Source organism: Athene cunicularia, assembly GCF_003259725.1.
Source record: "Athene cunicularia isolate RWA chromosome 7 unlocalized genomic scaffold, athCun1 chr7_part1, whole genome shotgun sequence".
In the NCBI taxonomy this organism is placed as follows: domain Eukaryota; kingdom Metazoa; phylum Chordata; class Aves; order Strigiformes; family Strigidae; genus Athene; species Athene cunicularia.
Genome location: NW_020799107.1, coordinates 26,499,816 through 26,518,121, shown reverse-complemented (window position 1 = coordinate 26,518,121; position 18,306 = coordinate 26,499,816). Strand labels below are relative to the sequence as shown.

The following is an 18,306-nucleotide window of genomic DNA, read 5'->3' as shown; positions in this document are numbered from 1 at the left end:
GGGGCATCCTCCGGAGGGGGAGGTGGAGTAGGCGGAGAAGGAGGAGGGAAACCTGCCTCTCCGGAGGGACGAGGGCGCCGCGCCGCAGAGGGCCAGCCCGGCGGCGCGGGCTGCGGGCACATGCCGGGCTCGGAGCATCGGAGCCGGCGGGTTCCCTGCGGGCGGCTCAGCCCCGCTCCCAGCCCTGCCCCTGCAACAGCGCCCGCGGGGCTCCTGCAGAGAGAAGAGCTCACCTACCGCTCCCTTCCCTGAGTGCGATAATCCGACAGCAAGCAAACCTGGTAGTAAGTACTTGTCATCTTTTATGTGCGATTTGCTATAGTTTTATTGTTCTCTCTTGGCAGGTAGCAAAGGATTGTTAAGAACAAGCATTTATAGGCTAGGCTGTAGTGATCATCTCTTTGGCTCTCCCTTGGACTTCTGAGCCTTTCAAATAGAAGGGTGCATATGTGGAGGCACGTGTAGAAATGTTCCTTCACTGCACGGCTACATCTTTCATGTTTCAGACAAAATGTATGTGTTAGTTATTTGGTTTTTTGGGTTTGTTTGTTTGTTTTATCTTCTGCTGTTCTCAAAGTAGTTTGTACCACACACTTAGGGTCTCAGAGAAGGATAAACCCTGGTGACACCACTTAAACATATAGCATGAGGATGGGGAAAAGAGATGCTTAAAATCACTAACTAAGAGGAGGTGAAATCACTTCTCTGCATGATGCCTTCATGCTAGGGAGCAATATGCTTTTTGGGATTCTTTGCCATTTAAATCTTCTTTCCTATATGTGCACATCTGGACTCTGGCCTGGCACCATTCCCTGCACTTGGACTGGAAGGGAGTGGCATGGCAAACTAGCAGGGACTGGAGACCAGTGACCAAAAGACAATCCTTCCCTTCTTTTACAGTTTAAAGATACTTTTTAGCCCCAGCTTTGTCTTCTGCAGAGTAATACTTCTGCCAGAGTCAGGAAGCGGACTCAAGTGTTTTAAAGCCTAGATTATGCCCCCTGCAAAGGGAATGGCTGAGAGGGTAAGTGCAAATAACCTGGTCCCACACACCTTACTCCTGAGGGTTTCCAAGCATTGAACCCTATGGAGGGTGAGCAGAGAGTTACATGACGTGCAGAAGGTGTGTTCCCCACTAAAACTTTCCAAAATGATCCCACCTCTCGGGGGAGTGCTGTAAATACCATTTCTGTCAGTGAAGCTGTAAGGGAAGGAGCAATTTCTCTCACATTTTAAATACCAAACAGAACAACTATCTCCATCCCCTTATTTCCTGCACACATGTCTTTATTTTTTTTTTCCTAATGACTTGCATTATTATTCACCAAATATGGTATGTGTCTTCCTGTGCCACTTTATATTTGCTGAGATGTTTCTGGAACTAGGCTCTAAGAGCATGTTTTAGGACCCTTCTGTTTTTAAACCAGAATTGTATTTACTAATAACTGTCAGATGACACAAATAGTTAATTTTCATCTGGCATGTATCCACAGCATTTTGTTTCCTCAAATGATTCTACTCTTCTGTAGCTAGTCGCTATGCGCACTGTAGTTTGTAATGCAGTTAGTTCTCATTATAACACATTTCCTTATTACACCTATGTTACACTCGTCCTTAGCATTTTTCATTCTAACCCTACAGGACAAGTGTGTTAACTCCAGCAGTAGCTGGAGTGACTGTTGGTTGTAGTAGGAGAATGTTTGCCACCAGAGGACCAGCCACTAGAAGGATAGGCAGCATGTCCTGTGCTGGAGTGTGTGATGTATTAATGCTATTTAACCTTTTCAGAGAGACATGAGCAGAATGAAAATGCCTGGTTTAATACACATCACAGCTAGAATTTTATATAAATGTGGGAGGCTCACACTAGTTAATATCACTGACCCAATTTTTATTGGCCTTGTAGGGAAATCTTAAAAGGGCTGATGCAAAGAAAGTAGAAATCTGATACTTTGCTGTTGCAAGCATCTCTCCTAGCTTTAGTTGCCTGGCTACATGGTGCAAAGGAAGATGAAGGAAATAAATCAGTGAAGTTTTGTTGGTTTGCTTGTGTAATGCTGAAAGGGAATTTATAAAGTCTGAAGCAAGAAGTGATTACGTATTGTCATTGGCTTAAGTTAAATGTAAGAGATGCATGATTTTTCACCAGTTTTCGGTCTGTTTTGTGTTCTCCCTGACTCCTTTAAGATCATTAGGACTTCCTCTGGGCGATGATCCTATTTTTACAGTCAATCAAAATCCATACCAATATCCTTACACAGGCCAAATACACTGTATTAGAAAGACTATAAACCAACAGCTACAAATTACTTTCAGAGACTTCCTTAAACAAAATGCAGATGTAAATAGAGTTCAGACTGGCTCCAAATGCTGCGCTTTAAAGTTGTGGATGTCTAAATCCGGAAAGTGTGCTCAGAAGCTCTGTTTGAGAGCCATGTAGGGAGATGGCTGAAGTTTTTGGTTAGACTGAAGAACTGGGAGCCATAGTCTGTGGTTGTTGGACTCTTCTACGTAGTTTGGGTTCAGGCCTGAGCATGGACTGGCCTGGAAGGGATCCTGGACTGTTTCATCCTATTTTTGCAGAAAGACTCCTTCATAAACTTGTCAAGTTCATACTAAAACATGCTGCAGTTGCTTACTTTTGCTGTGTTTAGAAAAGTTTGATAGCTTTTCCAAACTTCACTCCACAGGCAGGAGTTAGGAGGTAACAAAAGTAAACTTCTTCCCCTCACCCCTCCTTGGCTCGTTAATAGCCTCATCTCTGATGCTGAATTATTCATTTTTAACCTCCAACTGGAAAGTAGGATCTCCTTTCTCTCATTGCTCTAGAAACATGTTGCTACACCTGTTACAGCAGACTTTTAAAACTTTTTCTGAGCCTGAATGACAACAGTGGCATCCACTGTTCCAGACGGGATTTTAGCAAGCCCTCTACAGCTGCCTTCAGCCCCTTCACTGATGGAAATGCTTCCACGATGTACATTAGAATTACATATGCTGTTTGGATTTCAGCACTGCATGCAGAAAAAGTATGATTAATCTATAGTGCTGAAAAGGGTTCATTAGTGAAGCCAGATGGATCCAGGTAGGATGGACTCTGGACTTTTAAAGCTGTGATAAATTTTTTTTAAATGTCATCTATGTTGTCTGTGATTACAGTATGGGTTTTGCTAAAATCTGGGTATTTCCTGAGCAATTGTAAAGGGTCTGTTGAATGTGCTACAGCAAGGTCTGTCTCTAGTAATGTCTTCATTAAGCCTCTCTACAAACAGAAGAGTAAACTAATTGCCAGACTAATACATCGTTTGGCTCTGTGAACAAGCTACTGAATGCTGACTTAGAATGGAAACATAAAAGGATCATTTACAACCTGCTACATGAAAGAAATACCAAAATTAAATGAAAATACATTTGTACTTCTGTGGTTGTTGCTGTTGCCATCAAAGCTGATAGAAAATTCCAGTTTAATTTTCCTGGGAATATTAACTAATTTCATAAACATTTTTGCCTCTCAAGTTTCAGCAGCTGCACCCTATATAAAAGCTAGAAATAGCTGGTTCTCCTTTAGTAGGAATGAAAGGGGAATTGAGCTCTATAGAAATGAGGAGATTAGAGCTCCATGAGGCATATACTCATTTAATGCTGCTGGAAACCAAACCCACTCGAATAATCTTAACTCTCACTTCTGGTGAGCAGAAATTCTAGGGGAAAAAAAATTCCCTTAGTGACTTATTAACAAAGGCTTTTCAGGTTTACTGGGATTTATCATGTGAGCCTAATCTACCTTTTGTTCATCCAGTTGGCAGGGTTTAAGATTTAAAAGGGTCTGCAGAAACTCCTCCCCCAAACTCCTTATTTAATTAAGAGGCTTGGTGCATTATTTACCTTTGAGTCTTCCATTTATGTTGGAACAATGAGTTGCGGTTAATATATTGTAAAATATTTGTGAATGCTATATTGTAAGCAGAGACAGGGATAAAAACAGAAACTCTGGCTATACCTTCAAATGTACACTGACCTATATGGGGTCACTCAGAATGTCTGGAAGTGAGGCCACTCCTCCATAAATACTGAAGTCTCGATACAGGTGTGTAACTCTACAACAAATTTCTCTGCCTGTGTAGGTGATTAAAGAGCCTGGAAGCAACTCAGTCTTCATTTGCTTCTATGGGAGCTCTCCAGAGTCATGAGTGTGCAGATAGATGCTTTGCACATACCTCTGTTTCACATATTTTGCTTTAGTTGTTCAGCAAAGACAGACTGGTAGCTGTGGTTCTCTCACTGGTTCCCCCAGTTTCTTCTCCTCCCCCACTCCATTCATTGCTGTAAGCATCAAGTTGCAGATAGAACGATTTCTGAGAGAGCAATGGGATGTAGATCCTGCCAAAGGCAATTAAGTGCTTAGGATTACAGTGTGCTTTACAAAGTGTGCTCTTGCTGAATCCCTTTCCTCTTCTGCTTGCTGGCACAAAGCAGTTTCTTGGCACTTACCTTTGTTATAACACATCTGAGCACTGCTAAACTTCACTACAGTGTGTCAGATCTCTAAATAAGTCTAACAAGCTGCAGTGTCCTTTGTTCTGAGAACAGTCTTGGTGGTGGTTCTTCGGTTAGAGTCAGCTTGACCTCATCACCTCTGCTGTAATTGGATTAAATTCACTCACTGGCCAAAAACATGGCCAGCTGATGGCATATTAATTATTCAGACTGAATAATTTTTGTATGCACAGGATTCTTGGTGCCAAAGGCATTTTTAGGGCTTGTGATGCAGCTGATGTGCCATAGTATACAGAATTGTCACCAAGAGATGTTTTCAGTTATTTTCTTTATCAAGAAAGGATTAAACCAGACCATCCATTGTGTTTGAAAGTAGAAGATATAATCTGTGGGGGAAGGAAGAGATGCTCTAGTTGCCAGTCATATGCATCACTTGCTGCTTCTTCTTGAGGAAATGTGGTAAATTGCTGAGATTCCACAGGTGGTCTGAAGCTGCAGACCTCCTGGCTGAGGAAAGTGAGTGATGGGGTGTGTTGTTTTACACACCCACTGCAGTTTATTTCTAATTGTTGCACAGCAGGTTAAGACCATTGCTCTGAGTTGTCTTTTTACTGCTTCTGTTATTCTTCAGTTGCCTTGAGATCCTGGGGTGTTTGCAGAGCAATAGGATGATATCTGAACAGAAAGATGTACCCAAAATGATACCAGAACTATGTAAAAGGGTAATCTGACTGCCAAGCCTGTAGTTTCATCCCAAAACCTTTTATATACCATCTAAACCAGTGTAATCCAGATTTCAGTGGGAAATGCTGCTAAGTAGCAAAAATCACTATCCTGATTGTTAACCTCAGCAAAATATTAGGGGATGAGTGGGCAGTGGGGAGACCAAGGACTGAGTTGCAAATACTCTTACAAAGAGGATCAGGGCTTGGTGGGCTGGAGAGACACAGTGGTACTTGGTCTGGCATAGACACTCTCTGAGATGTTCCAAACAATGAAAGGATCCCTGTTTTGTGAGTTAGCTGTTCTTACCTGCCTGGAAGTATTGCAAGCTTCACGTTTGCTTCTAAGGCCTAGAAGAGTTGTATTTTGCAGACAGCATGAGTGAAAGGAACTACCAGCTGTTAGCTCTGATCAGGCCACTGTTGTGTTGATTTCAAGGTGACATTTTCTTAATTGCTATAAACTGATGAATATTCAGGGTGAAAAACAATAAAGAAACAAGGTGAGGGATGTGAGATTTTCCATATCTACTAAGAGACAGTCACAGTTTCATTTACTGTGTAAACATGAAGTGCAAATAATGATGTCTGCTTTAATATCCCATTATAGAATGTATGCAGTTTATTAAATACTGAAGACTTTTTTCATTCACATTTTGTATTTTATGTCATGTCTTTGGAATCAGTGTAAATTAAAAAAAAAAAAAATTAAAAAATCACTGACCATGTCTCCTGAGCAAGGATTAACAGTGATGGGTAAAGAAAAAGTGTAAGGACGCATTCTGTAAGGAGCATTCACAAAGTCTAGGTCAGGGAACCACTGTCTGTATGGTCTTACACTTCTGATTATATCAACAGGAAGTTACAAAACAGAAGCAATAAGCAGGCTGTGTTTAAAATACACAGGAAAGAGAAATTTGGCAAAAATGATTTGTTTTACTTGGGTTATTTACCTTAGCTCTTTTATGATCATATTTATTTTGCTGGAAGAAGAGGAAGGTATTAAGTCAGGGCTTCATGTCTGAAAGTGCATTACTATCTCTCCACCTCCCTAGTTCCAAGTTGGAGGTAAGAAACCCTTTTCATTTTTGTGCAGCAGAAGTTTGCTCCAGTGCTGTTGTGGGTGAAATCGGTAGGACCTGCCTGTAAGGGCTGAAATGTGGCTGTGGTGGCCTCGGGGGTGTATCTAGGGCAGAGCCTGTGAGACAGTCGCCGAGGGAGCCCTGCCTTTGAAATGGAACAGCTGGTGTATGGGTGCCTCACCCCCAACATCAGAGCGGTGCAATTCCTCTGACCTCGACAGAGTTGCAGCATTCATGGTTTTCAGTAATGTGGGAGCGAAACTGGGCCTATATTCTTTTAACTGGTCGATTTGGCAGCTCTTTTCCATATGCAGTCTCCATGCCAGTGACAGGAGCTTCCTGGAGCTGACAGGAGACACAAAAGACCCTCTTCTCTAAATCACTGGACCTTAAGGATATTGAAAGGATGTTACAACAAGCCTCATAATACACCATTGTCAGGCGCTCTCTGAAGATGCCTGCTGTGGTATCATACCTCTAAGCTTTCCAGAGGGGGTGTGATGACCCCACATGGAAGAAAATATAAAAGTAATGGTTTGGGTGGCTGTGAGGAGTTTTATGGCACGACTTCCCTTGGCTGTAACTTGAAACCAGCTGGAGGTATTTAGTGCTGACTGAACTCGTATTGGTAAGAGGCACGAAAATATCTGAGCAGTACTGTGCAGGGTTTTTTTAGGAAGGGGTACTGGCTTGTGTGTCTGTGCATGTGTGGGTGCCCCTTTCTCACAGACAGGGGAGTGGTGAAACAAGGTTTGTTTCATTTTCTTCTTCATTGCCCTTTCTTCTTCCTACTCATTTTCCTGTTCCTCCACAGTACAGCAGTTTTTCATGTTGCTGTGAAAATGTCCATGCTCATGAGTGGAATTAACACGTTTGAATGGAAGAGGCTGCTAGTTTTTCAAGTCTGAACTTCGGCACCTTAACAGCATGTAGTACTCTTGCAGGAGGGTTTGTGGTGAGCTACCTCTGTGTTGCTGGCCAAACGCTCTTGAATCAGAGAATGATTTTTTTTTTTTTTTAATTATTTTCTTGGCAATCAATGCAAACTTCTGATCACTGACTGATTCAGATACTGGGGAACAGGACCACCAAAAACAATTATGAAGTTGCTTACATAAATACTTATTCAGCCCTTTCCCTCGTGGTCTCCGCTTGCTGCACGCCGACAGGTTGCAGAGCCGCGGCAGCGCTGAGGCCAGCGCCTGTCCCTCGGGGGTGTCCCTGCCCCTGTGCCATGGAGGCCCCCACAGGATGTCTCCAGCCCTCAGCAGCCGCCATTTTCTTTCCCTAACACCTTGTACCCAGGTGCTTCTCTGGCTGATGGAAGTTTTGGCGTGATGGCCAGGCTCTGCCATGTGGTGGTTTTCCCCGCTGGGGCTCCCCGTGGTGCCAGAGACAGCAGGAATAGTCTGGGACCGGCTTGGGGCGGCTCAGGGCCTCCTGGCAGGCCGCCCCGCTGTGCAACCTGACAATGTCACTGTGTGAGAGATGTGAGTAAAGGTGTGACTGGGGGATGGCGGTGAGTATCCATGAGGGAATCCCCTCACGCTGAGGGGCAGGTGAGGAGGCAGGAGCTGTGCGGAGTCCTGCAGACACGGGTGGCCTGAGCACCTACCAGGCAGACTCCAAAGCACTCGCTCCATTTTGCCTCAGCCCTAACCTGTGGGACCAAAGTTTTATTGCAACTGATGGAGAGTTTTGCTCTAGTTACATGTATAAATCAACCTGAACTAGGTATTGGGCTGTTTACTGATCAATTAAACACATCTCATACAGAGTAAAAGTCAGTGTGGCTGTTTAAAAAGCTGTTTATGGGTTTTCTTCAAATGCTTCCAACCTTAGCAGAAGAATTACTTCTTCATTCTACCTGAAATTGTGCCATTATCTAGTTCATCTCAGATGACTAATAAAGTATTTAGTTCTCATTCAATCTATTTGGCTCTTATCTGATATGAAACTCAAAGTTATATTCTTTCTCTAAGGTATTTTCAAGTTATACCTGTGAATGTTGAGGTATGGAGACAAAATCAGTAGTCCTGGTTAGCCTGAACAGAAGTGGGGGCTCGGTTCCTGAATGGACCACAGTGACATCCAGAAAATGAGGTTGCAAAAGTTAAGGATTTGCATGGCATCTCAACAGCAAGGACAGAAAGTCAGACGTGTTCATGTCCTTATCCAGGTAAAATAGTGTGGGCCTTACTCCTTTCTTCACATGCGTGATCTTGACCTTAGACTTAGCGTAGTATCCTCTAACTACAAATGCTTTACTACTTCATCCTTTTTGTTTTGTCTGAGATGGCAAAAGTAAACATAAATGTGTAAATACATTTTACTACTTGACATTATATTGGTTTGTTGTTTGGTTGTGGGTTTTTTTGGTTGGTTTTTTTTTTTTTTTTTAATTCTGTTGTACTTTGCTTGTCAACTAAGGTAACTTGCTTTGAATTTTCTGTGATTGTTCATCAGTGCATGAGTACTGTGAAGAATGTGTGGTAGGTACCTGTATATTACATCAGCAATGTATGGTTACTGATACTCATGTAGGGAACTGTAGTAACATAGCCTACTTCTCACCAAATTAAGGAGGAGAAAACCATATGGTGTTTCATGTCCGTTCATGCCTGTTACATGTTCTGTAGTGAACAGAATTTACTATATAGCTTTCTAGTGCTAGTTCCTTTCTATCTGGTTTTATTACAAGCATAAGGTTTTGAGACAGACTGCATCAAAAGCAGACATAAGAGTTAACTTTGTCAAACGTTGTTAATTTTTGATTTGTGCAGCATAGAAATTTTTTCCCTAAAAACCAAACAATTTTCTTTTTAAAATGTAGGAGTTAAAAGATAATGAACTAAATTGAACCTCAAAACAAAGGATTTATTGTTTTGAAGACAAACTTGCTGTAATTGCACTTCCTGTGAAGTATTTTTTTTTCTTCTGTCCAAGCTTATATTTCACTTACAAGACAGGAAATACAGCTTTGCTGATTAAATTTTTTTTGAGTTATAAATAACTTGCTGTCTTCAAAGACGGTGTTCATTTTAAATGTGCTTCTAAAATGAAACTTTGTGATGAGTTAAAAATTAAATTAAAATCTTTGTTTACCTGGATTGGTAAAATAATTACTTATGGATGTCTATACTGTGTGTACACATGTAAGAAGTGCTTTCAGGGAAAAGGGTGTTAAAAGAAAAGCTCTGGCACCTGTAACTGGTCTAAATTGTTTAATTTCTTATTCTTTGCTGTTCATATCTGTCCCTGTCTCACTCCCACCCCTTCCATGAGAAGTAATAAATATGTTTACTTTCTATCAACTTGCTCCTTTGCTGGGGTTAGAGTACAGATAAAATAACAAAATTTAATCCAGAAGCTGCAAAGGAGGAAAAATACCAGCCATGTATTTTTTTTTATTGCATTGTTTATGGATATTTATTGTTAAATACTAAGAGACAGTGGTCAGCATGGTGGCAGAAAGCAGATCTCTATAACAATATTCATGTATTAAGCCATACAATGAATTCTGGTCTGTTTGTCACAGTGGTAGGCGTTCCTTGTCTGAAGGCCTGATGAATCTTGGTCATTGCTTATCCTCACAAGTGGTGTGATGTGTGGGAATGCTGAGTCTACCTAAAAAATTATTAACATTAAAACTGGCTTAGCCCAGCATTGAGTCCAAAAAGTTAACAGAAGATTCTTCAACAGCATTTTTTTGAGATCCACTTCTCTCCCTACCTCTCCAATTTCCACAGCTCTTATGTTAAGAATCCTCTAATAGAGGATACGTACCCATTTAGACCCTAAATTTCCATTTATGGACCTGTTTTCCAGTAGTTTGTTTAATTCCTTTTTTGAACCCATGGACATCCTTTGGCTTCACAGCCTCACGTGACAGCAAGTTCCAGAAGCTTGTAACCTGCTGGGTACAAGTATTTTGTATTTAAATAGGTTTATTGTTAGTTTCAGTGAGTACCGCCTTGTTCTAGTGTTGTAGGACATGACAAATAACAGTTCTGCATTCAGCAGCTGATGGGTTTTTTGTTATATCTAGTCATAATCTACTCTCAGCCACCTTCTCTCCAAGCAGAGTCCCAGCCTTTTCAGTCTCTCCATGTAAAGTATCTGCTCAGATTCCATTTGGTTGCCCTTTTCTGCACCCCTTTAACATTACTATGTCCTTCTTGGTATGTGGAGAGCAGATCACAATACTGAAGTTGTGGGAGTGCTCAGGCTGTGTGAAGTGGCAGAAATGCTCTGTTTTGCTCTCTTTCTGATGATGCCTTGCCTTTTGGTGGCTTTTTTGACTGCTGCTGAACACCGAGACTACGACTTTAGAGAACCGTCAAGGACGGCTCCAGCTTCTGAGTGGGAACGGTTAGAGCTGGTATTGCCTGGATGCATTACTTGAAATTTATCTACACTAAAGTCTACCTGACAACTTTTTTTCCTGATCAGTTTTGTCACTGATAAACATGCTGAGTAACACCAGAGCCAGCACTGATCCCAGGGATTGCCCTGCTGATTCTTCTCCACCTTAAAAAAGTGTCTGTTAAGCTCTATCCTTTGCTTTCTTATTCTTTCTAATGTGCTCACTCTTGAAGGTGAAGTGAATGAAGTTGGACTTGCTAGAGCGTGGTTCCCAGGTTCCCCTACACAGCTGGGAGTTCTGCAGGCAGGATCTGCGAGTCCTCCAGCACAGATGCTCTCTATAATGCCAGCTTACACACCTTGGCTAGTGGTTCTTCAAATTCATATTTGAGTTTCTTCAGAACTTGTGTGAACATTGTTCTGTCCCAGTGAGTTGTTAACATCTAACTTTCTTGTTTGGTGTAATATTTCATAAATTTACTTCAGATTGATCTGGCTCCTCTGCCTGATTTGCAAAGAGTACAGTGGGTGTGGAAATCTCCCCAAAGATTTCAGCAGTAAGAACTGATTGAAAGAATTCACTGAGCTTCACTGCTACAGCTTTATCATCCCCATCTGTCCCTTTTACACCTTTGTCATCCAACAGTTCAACTGCTTTCCTAGCCGGATTCCTGTTGTTGGTGTTTACTAGCACCGTGATCTTTGTTTGCAGGCACTTTTTGGATTGTCTTTCAGCACTCTTAATTTCCTGCTTACATTTGACTTGCTGTGTTTTATGGGCTTCCCTGTCTTTACTTAAGCAATCCATTTTCTGAGAGCTGACCTATGCCCTGCAATATTCTCCTAACTCCCTGAGGCTTCTTGCTTTTTGAACTGCTCCTTTTTAGCGTCCCCTTTCTTCCTTGCCACATCCTTATATGGTTCCAATTCTTAAAATTGAATATCTGTACAGTGGTTTTGTATGGTGACCTTAGTATCAGTGCCATTCTTTGCACTAACAGATAGCCTTTATAGCTTTCTTTATTTTGGATTGTACCCTATACTTTTCCACTGAAGAACTGTATATGGATCTAGAATAATGACTGATACTATATCATCCCTTTCTTTTTCACCAAATACCAAGTATTTCTGAATGTCCTCATGTGTTGTTGATATATGGCAGCTATTAATATTGTAATACCTTGTGAAAGCCATCTATTAAAATTGAGAGGACAAGCTGGGTGTGAAGCTGTTCTGCGTGGTAATGGAGCTACATATATTACCTTTTGCATACACACAGTGTTGTGGTAAGGCATTAGCTGTCTTTTTCTACCTGCTAAGCCACAGAAATGCGGCGTTCAGATCACGGCTAACCCTTGCAGGAGGTTAACCTTCATGGGAACAAAAGCACAGACACCAATATGATGGTTGCTACTTGTTCAACTTATTAGCTGCGCAATTGCCTTATATATGCCCCTTAAAGGGATCCACCTTAAGCATGGCTGTGTTTTGGTAACATTCTTCTTTGGCATGTTTGATTGGTTCCCTATTCTTCCCGTACATTGCGAGGTCTTCCGAGCGCCTCTCCCTATACACACACACTATATGCAGTGATGGTTGAAACTTTGCACTTACACATATTCTAGACCAGGATTTCATAAAATTCAACCCCCCTGCACTTAAAACATCCAGGAAGAAGATAGCCTTGCTTTTCCAGTTTTGCAGACGTGGAAAAAAACCTGAAGGAGAATACTCTGTGGTTGTATGAGAGGTCTCTGTGGACATGTTTGCAAGAGCTGAAGTGCATTTATAATAATTTCTCTGGAGTTACCAGAAGATTGTCCTTTTTCCATAGGGAATGTGCATGCATTTGATGGAGCAGTACAGAAGTTTATTCTCTACAGATGCACTTTGAAGGGCTGCTTTGACAGATGCAATCCAGCATTGAAACAAGATATGCAAACAAGTTGATTAATACTGCTTAGCTAGCTAAAGCTACTGTTAACCAGTAACACCTAGATATCTGAATAAACCTAGTACTGTGTTCTCTTTGAACTGTATCAGTAAAGCCACAGGGAAGTCACATACATTCTTTGTACTAGGAGCATAGGACTTGAGTGTTTGGGTGTTTTTCTGGGCCACATCTGGTTCCTGCTATAGCAGTCACCTTGCATTCTGTAAATAGAAACACCTAAATTTGCAGAGCTTGTCCATTTGAGCCTTTACTTAACTTGTGAGTGCTGGACCAATCTTGCTTCAAATCTATCTGTGTGTATGTGCTTTGTTGTTGAAGGTCTTGGATTTGAGCCTACTACATTCCTGCCTGGACCAGAAAGCTGTTGGAAATGTACACACTGTCTCTGCGTGATGATTTTGCTGATGAGTTGCAGGAGCTCCCCATAGTATGAGGAGCTAAATAATGAAGTAGAGTTGTATACTTTAAGTTACTGCAGAAAAATGAAAGTGAAATTGTCCAGAGCAATTTCTTCACCATAGCTGACTGAAATAACATCTGGGGTGAAAACCTGTACCTCATCACTTTGTTGTAATATGTGCAAGGGAAATGATGTTGCAAGTGAAACAGTTGCTGAAAGATGAACTGGACTTCATGACACAGAAGACTTCTTACAGCGCTGTATCTGACTAAACCATCCTCTTCGGTGATTTCTTATCAAATGAAACTTCTGGGGCTGTCAGAATCTTCTGTGCTCATTGTTTTCTGTGGAGCTGTGGAATTGTTCCCAGTGCCAGGCTTCAGAAGGATTTTGCTTGTTAACTTAAAATAGAAAATGATATCTAGCTAGGACTGGTACGTTTATGTAGCTACTCCAGCCAGACTTCACTTGTCTGGTATTTAGGTACTGGTAATTTAAACAACATATTAATTTATAGTTTTCTAACTGTAAAATACATTCATTAATATGAATTATTTGCAAGATTTCTATTAGAATGTTTTTTAAATGGTATGGTCAAGTACATAGTTCTTACTACTTTCATCACTAGGTTTCAAAACACTTTACAAAGAAGTATCAGAGAGAAAGGAGTTTGAAAGGACTTCTCTAAGGCTTGAAAAAAGGTAAGCAAGGCAAATCTTCTGATTCCATGTCTGAATGCAAAGTTGTCTTATCCTAACTAAAATAAATTAGGACTTTACTGACTAAAACTTGTGAGTGAATACACTTGCATTACCTATAATGTAGGCTTAGTTTAGATTTAGCTTAAGGAAAAAGGAGAAAAAATACAAAAAAAAAAAAAAAAAAAAAAAAAAAAGTACAAAGAGAAAAGCCACTTAAGTGAAGTGTACCCATGAGCATGTTTAGGTATTATCAAATAAATTTAAGTTCTTACCTTTAAACTGCATGCTTCATATGCAGAATTTCTGGAGCTCATTGGAGAACTATTTTTGGGTGAATTTTGTAGCCCAATTCTCTGAGTGTCTAATGCAAGACTTTGCCCTGTAATTGCATTAGTATTAGTTCTGCTGGCTCAGATGGATTAATTTGATCAAAAATATTGTAATTAATTTAGTGGTAAGCTAAAATGCTCATTTCTTCCACAATGAGACATTTAGTGTAAAAACAGTTTTCAGAGATTAAGTGCCTTCTCATGCATAGCTATTCCACCCTATCTGCAGACAAAAAAAAAAGAATTTTAGATTCTTATAAACTGGAAATGAAGCTATTACTAGCTACCTTTTGAAAGTTTGTATCCTGAAAAATAAATAAATAGGATTAAAAATCACCCTTTAAACTTATTACCTGGACTCCCTGTACCTTGCCCCTTCCAGATGACAAAGTTATTCACTCTTTCCCATCTTCAGATGAGAGAACCTGAACGTGCTTTATAGGAAAAAACTCTGCAAAGTTTCCTGGCTTACAGGAGACAGAAAGACTTCTGGAAACTAAAAAAAATGAGCTTACTAGAAAAATAAAAAGCTTTGAACTGTTCGACAAATATTGAACCTCAACTTGTGAAAATAATACCCGAGTTTAGGTTCAGTGTCAGGTTTTGACGCTGTTGTTTTGAACAGTCCTGGTTAAGTTAAATTCAGAGCAAGGGCTGACTGCTGCCTTTTGTATTATGGAGTTACATAGTACAACAGTTAACTTCGAGTTCCGTTATGCCAGCTGCTGTGCAAACAGTGAGGAAGACCTTGTCATTGCGCCCAAGGTGTTTTGTCCAAGCTAATGAACAGCTGCTTACTTCCAGTGCAGTGATTTTAATTTATTTTTTATTTATTTATTTATATGGATGACTATACTGAATTGATGAAACTGAATAGTTGTGATTTGTTTGTTTCTTTCGGGGGATTTGCTGTGCTTCTGCTTTTACTCCCTGCTTTTCAGAACTGTGTGCCTTTTCATTGGTCTTACAACATACTCAATAACTTGTGTTGTTAAAACATATCTCCTAGAAAACCATCTGTTTTTTCATTTGAGAAAAAAAGATAGACCAAAATTGCATGCAACTTTTTTTTTGTTTTTCTTTCCTGATTTGTTACCTTTTCTCATGCTTTAGAAGAAAGGCATTCTCAAATTTAGATTTCTGTAGTTTCAGTTTCCAGCCCCTGGGTTTTGGTATGTCTTTCTCTGAGATAACTTTAGCATCTGGTACTGCTAGTCTCCCTCTGAAAGTACTTCTGCTCTGTGTGATAAGAAACCTTCTAACCATCTTAAACTGAACTTTGTACATTTTTTGGCTACAATAAACATATATGTATATATATTTATATTTTTTAATATATTTTCCCATCTCCAAATCATTGTCATGCCCTATTTAATTATCTCCAGACTTTTTCAATCCCTTTTAAGGGTTTATATAGATAACTTTACTGTCAAGGCAGAAGTCTGTGACTCTTCCTGGCTCATATGTGAGAGGACTTGTATTTGCTTCAGTGACATGGTAGACATTTTACATTATGTGTGTGTGTGTCAAACTGAGAGGCCTTGCTTGCACTTTGAGTTCTCTGAAACAGTAAATTTAAACCCAAACACTGGGGAAAAAATGCTAATGCTGTATGTTTTTTAAAGAAAAAAGGAAAAGAAAACCAAAACAAAACAAAGGAGAGAAAGAACTAACTAGGCTCTGGGGATTGATCTTGACTGTGCCTTATTACCACAGCTTTATCCTTTCCAATTCTTAAAGATGCTGTCAGTTACTGAACTCTGATGACCTGATTAATGCATTGGAGGGATGCCTATAGATTGTGGTATTGATATTGTTTCCAGATGGTTTCCTGGCAGGCAGATTGGCAACAAGATGTCATCTTTGCGGTGATGAGGGGGAATAGTGTGCTTTTTTTTTTTTTTTAATGGAGCTTGTCTCAGCAAATAAATACCAGTCATTGGGTCAGTCGCTCTGAAAAACAGTAGCCTTGTGGTAAGCTGAATTCTGTGGATTTATTGGAGTCTATAGAGTAATACAGGAAAAGGATATGATATCTATATTGCTTGTAGAGACTTAAAAGCCCTGTAATACCTGCTGCTCCTTCAGTCAGCAGGGAGCTGTCTTTTGAAGCTGCATGTATCCTGTGCATGTGGAATATATGGGATAATCCAAGACATGTTTCTTGGGGCAAATACTGGATTTCACAGGACTTAATTCAAAGACTTGAGTTTCATCAATGCAGCAGGCAGCAGCTGTTAGAAATTCTTAAGACACCAGTGTTTAGGAACTGCCTTCCTGTATTTTATGCTTCACCCAGGTAGCACTGATCAGTCTCAATACAGGTGTGAAAGGGATATAAATGAATTGCTGACAGTATCCAGTGCGTCACAATAGATGCCTGAACTGTCCTTTCTATCCCTCCTCCCTGTCCCTTTGTGACAACAGTGTAGTGTCCTATGCACTTTTCTGTGCTGCCAAGAAATAGTTTCTTTTTAGTGACACACTGTTTTGTTTGCACAACGGCCACATGTACAGCTGGTTCCATTTAACCCATGAGACTGAAATGGTTTGTGAAGTGGCTTCTTATTTTTATTTTTAAAGCAAAATTAACCTCTAATCTCATTTTTCTTACAAGGGGTCCATATATCGATATATAAATTGAAGACTTGTTAGGCAGAAGAATCAGCTGGGAGACTGGGAGTGTCACAAGGCAGTTCCTCCTTTGAATCTTAGTTTTTAGTCCTAGAAAAATGTTTCATTTCTCTGAAGGGAAAGGAGCTGGATTCAGTGGGAAGTCCCTATCCTAAAAACCTGAAAATTAGCTTATTTTCTTGGGGGGATTTGCAAGCTGTGCTGTTTCACTGACACTAACTCATTTTAAAACCAGTTCAGCTGTGTCTAGATGAGTTGTTCTCTGTGCAAAGAGTAGTGTACTTGCATATCGTGCATCTTAATTTATAAGGAATGTGATGGAAAATTCTCTGGATTTTTTCTTCTACCTTCATTACGTTACTGTTTTACACCACATCCACAGAAATCCATGATTCTACCCATGGACATGCTAGAACACAGTTTTCTTCCTTCCTTATCTGTTGATCTCTTCTAATGTCAGAAGAGATAAAGATGCAACAAGATGATGTGTTTTGCTGACTTCAGGACCCCACATGGCCCCAGTGGCTTGCACAGAAAGTGCTTTATTGGAAACTAATTGTAGCACTGAACGTTTTAACACATAACCTAGGGACACCATTGTACTGTTGGACTTTTAGCACTAGAGAAGCGGGAGATAATAAACTGCTATAGGAATAAAAGCCTTGGCCAGAGTTTCGAACTTTAATAACAGTTTTTGTTGCAAGGAAGCTCTGAAATTACAGTGGTTCTGAGCCAGGTCATGCTATAAATCTAGGAAGTTAGAGACAACTTGCTAGTAATGTTCTCTAAGATTTCTTACAGAAAATGTGGTTCTTATTGCAATATGCCTCCTCAGTCCAAGAGGACTGGCAGCTGGTTCTACTACTGCTTGCGCCAACAAGGCTGTAACTCTGTGTTTCTCTTAATCATCAAATTAATTTTCTTCTAGACCATGAAAGAGAGGCTTCCATTTAGACACAGGTTTAATGGTGAGTTTAAACCTGCTAGAGCCTCTAGGTTGGTAGTATGCAGTGTAGCAGGGAGAGGCTCATGCTTTTGGCAAAGTTCCACTTATCCACTTCACTTAAATTCAGTTTGTGGCCTGTCCTTGATCAGCTTCACTTCTGAGTCCTACCTGCTTCTGTCTACAACTGGGTCAGTAAAAATGCCATAGGACTTTGAAACAATGCATGCAAGGCCAACTTCTTCTGCCATAGTTCTAAACCAACTAAATCCCTAATCCATGACTTGTGTCTTGTGTATATCTGGCCAAATGTTCCCATGCAGAAATTAATGGTAAGTGTCTGGTGAGGAATCTCTAGTTGAAGGATCACTAAAGCTCTCTGTGAGAAAGCTTTCGAGGAAAACCAGTGTTCCAAATTCATTTCACCACTTTGGTTGTCTTTCTGAGGACCCACAGCAGCCTGAAGAATACAGAAGCAACCAAAGTCTTGCTCTAGCCTGGATTACAAAATCAAATTAATGTGGAGAGAAAATACATATCAATGTCACTGGCTAGTGTCTTCCCTAGGAGAAGAAATTACTCCAAAATGGATTCATTGCTACAGACGATTGAGAGGAGAGGGAGCATCTTGGCTTAGTCTTCCTAAACCAAGGAAATCTGAAATAGAGATTTATGTTCC

The 18,306-nt window shown here is 40.4% G+C and overlaps 1 protein-coding gene across 3 annotated transcripts in view; it reads left to right on the top strand.

Annotated features, from left to right (window-relative positions):
• Positions 1 to 63: 63 nt before the first annotated feature.
• Positions 64 to 18,306, top strand: part of MYLK (myosin light chain kinase) — a 217,428-nt gene continuing 199,185 nt past the window's right edge. For all 3 annotated transcript variants that reach the window (XM_026852940.1, XM_026852938.1, XM_026852937.1), the window contains exon 1: positions 64 to 284. The gene's annotated coding sequence lies outside the window, so the exon portion shown is untranslated. The remainder of the gene's footprint in view (positions 285 to 18,306) is intronic.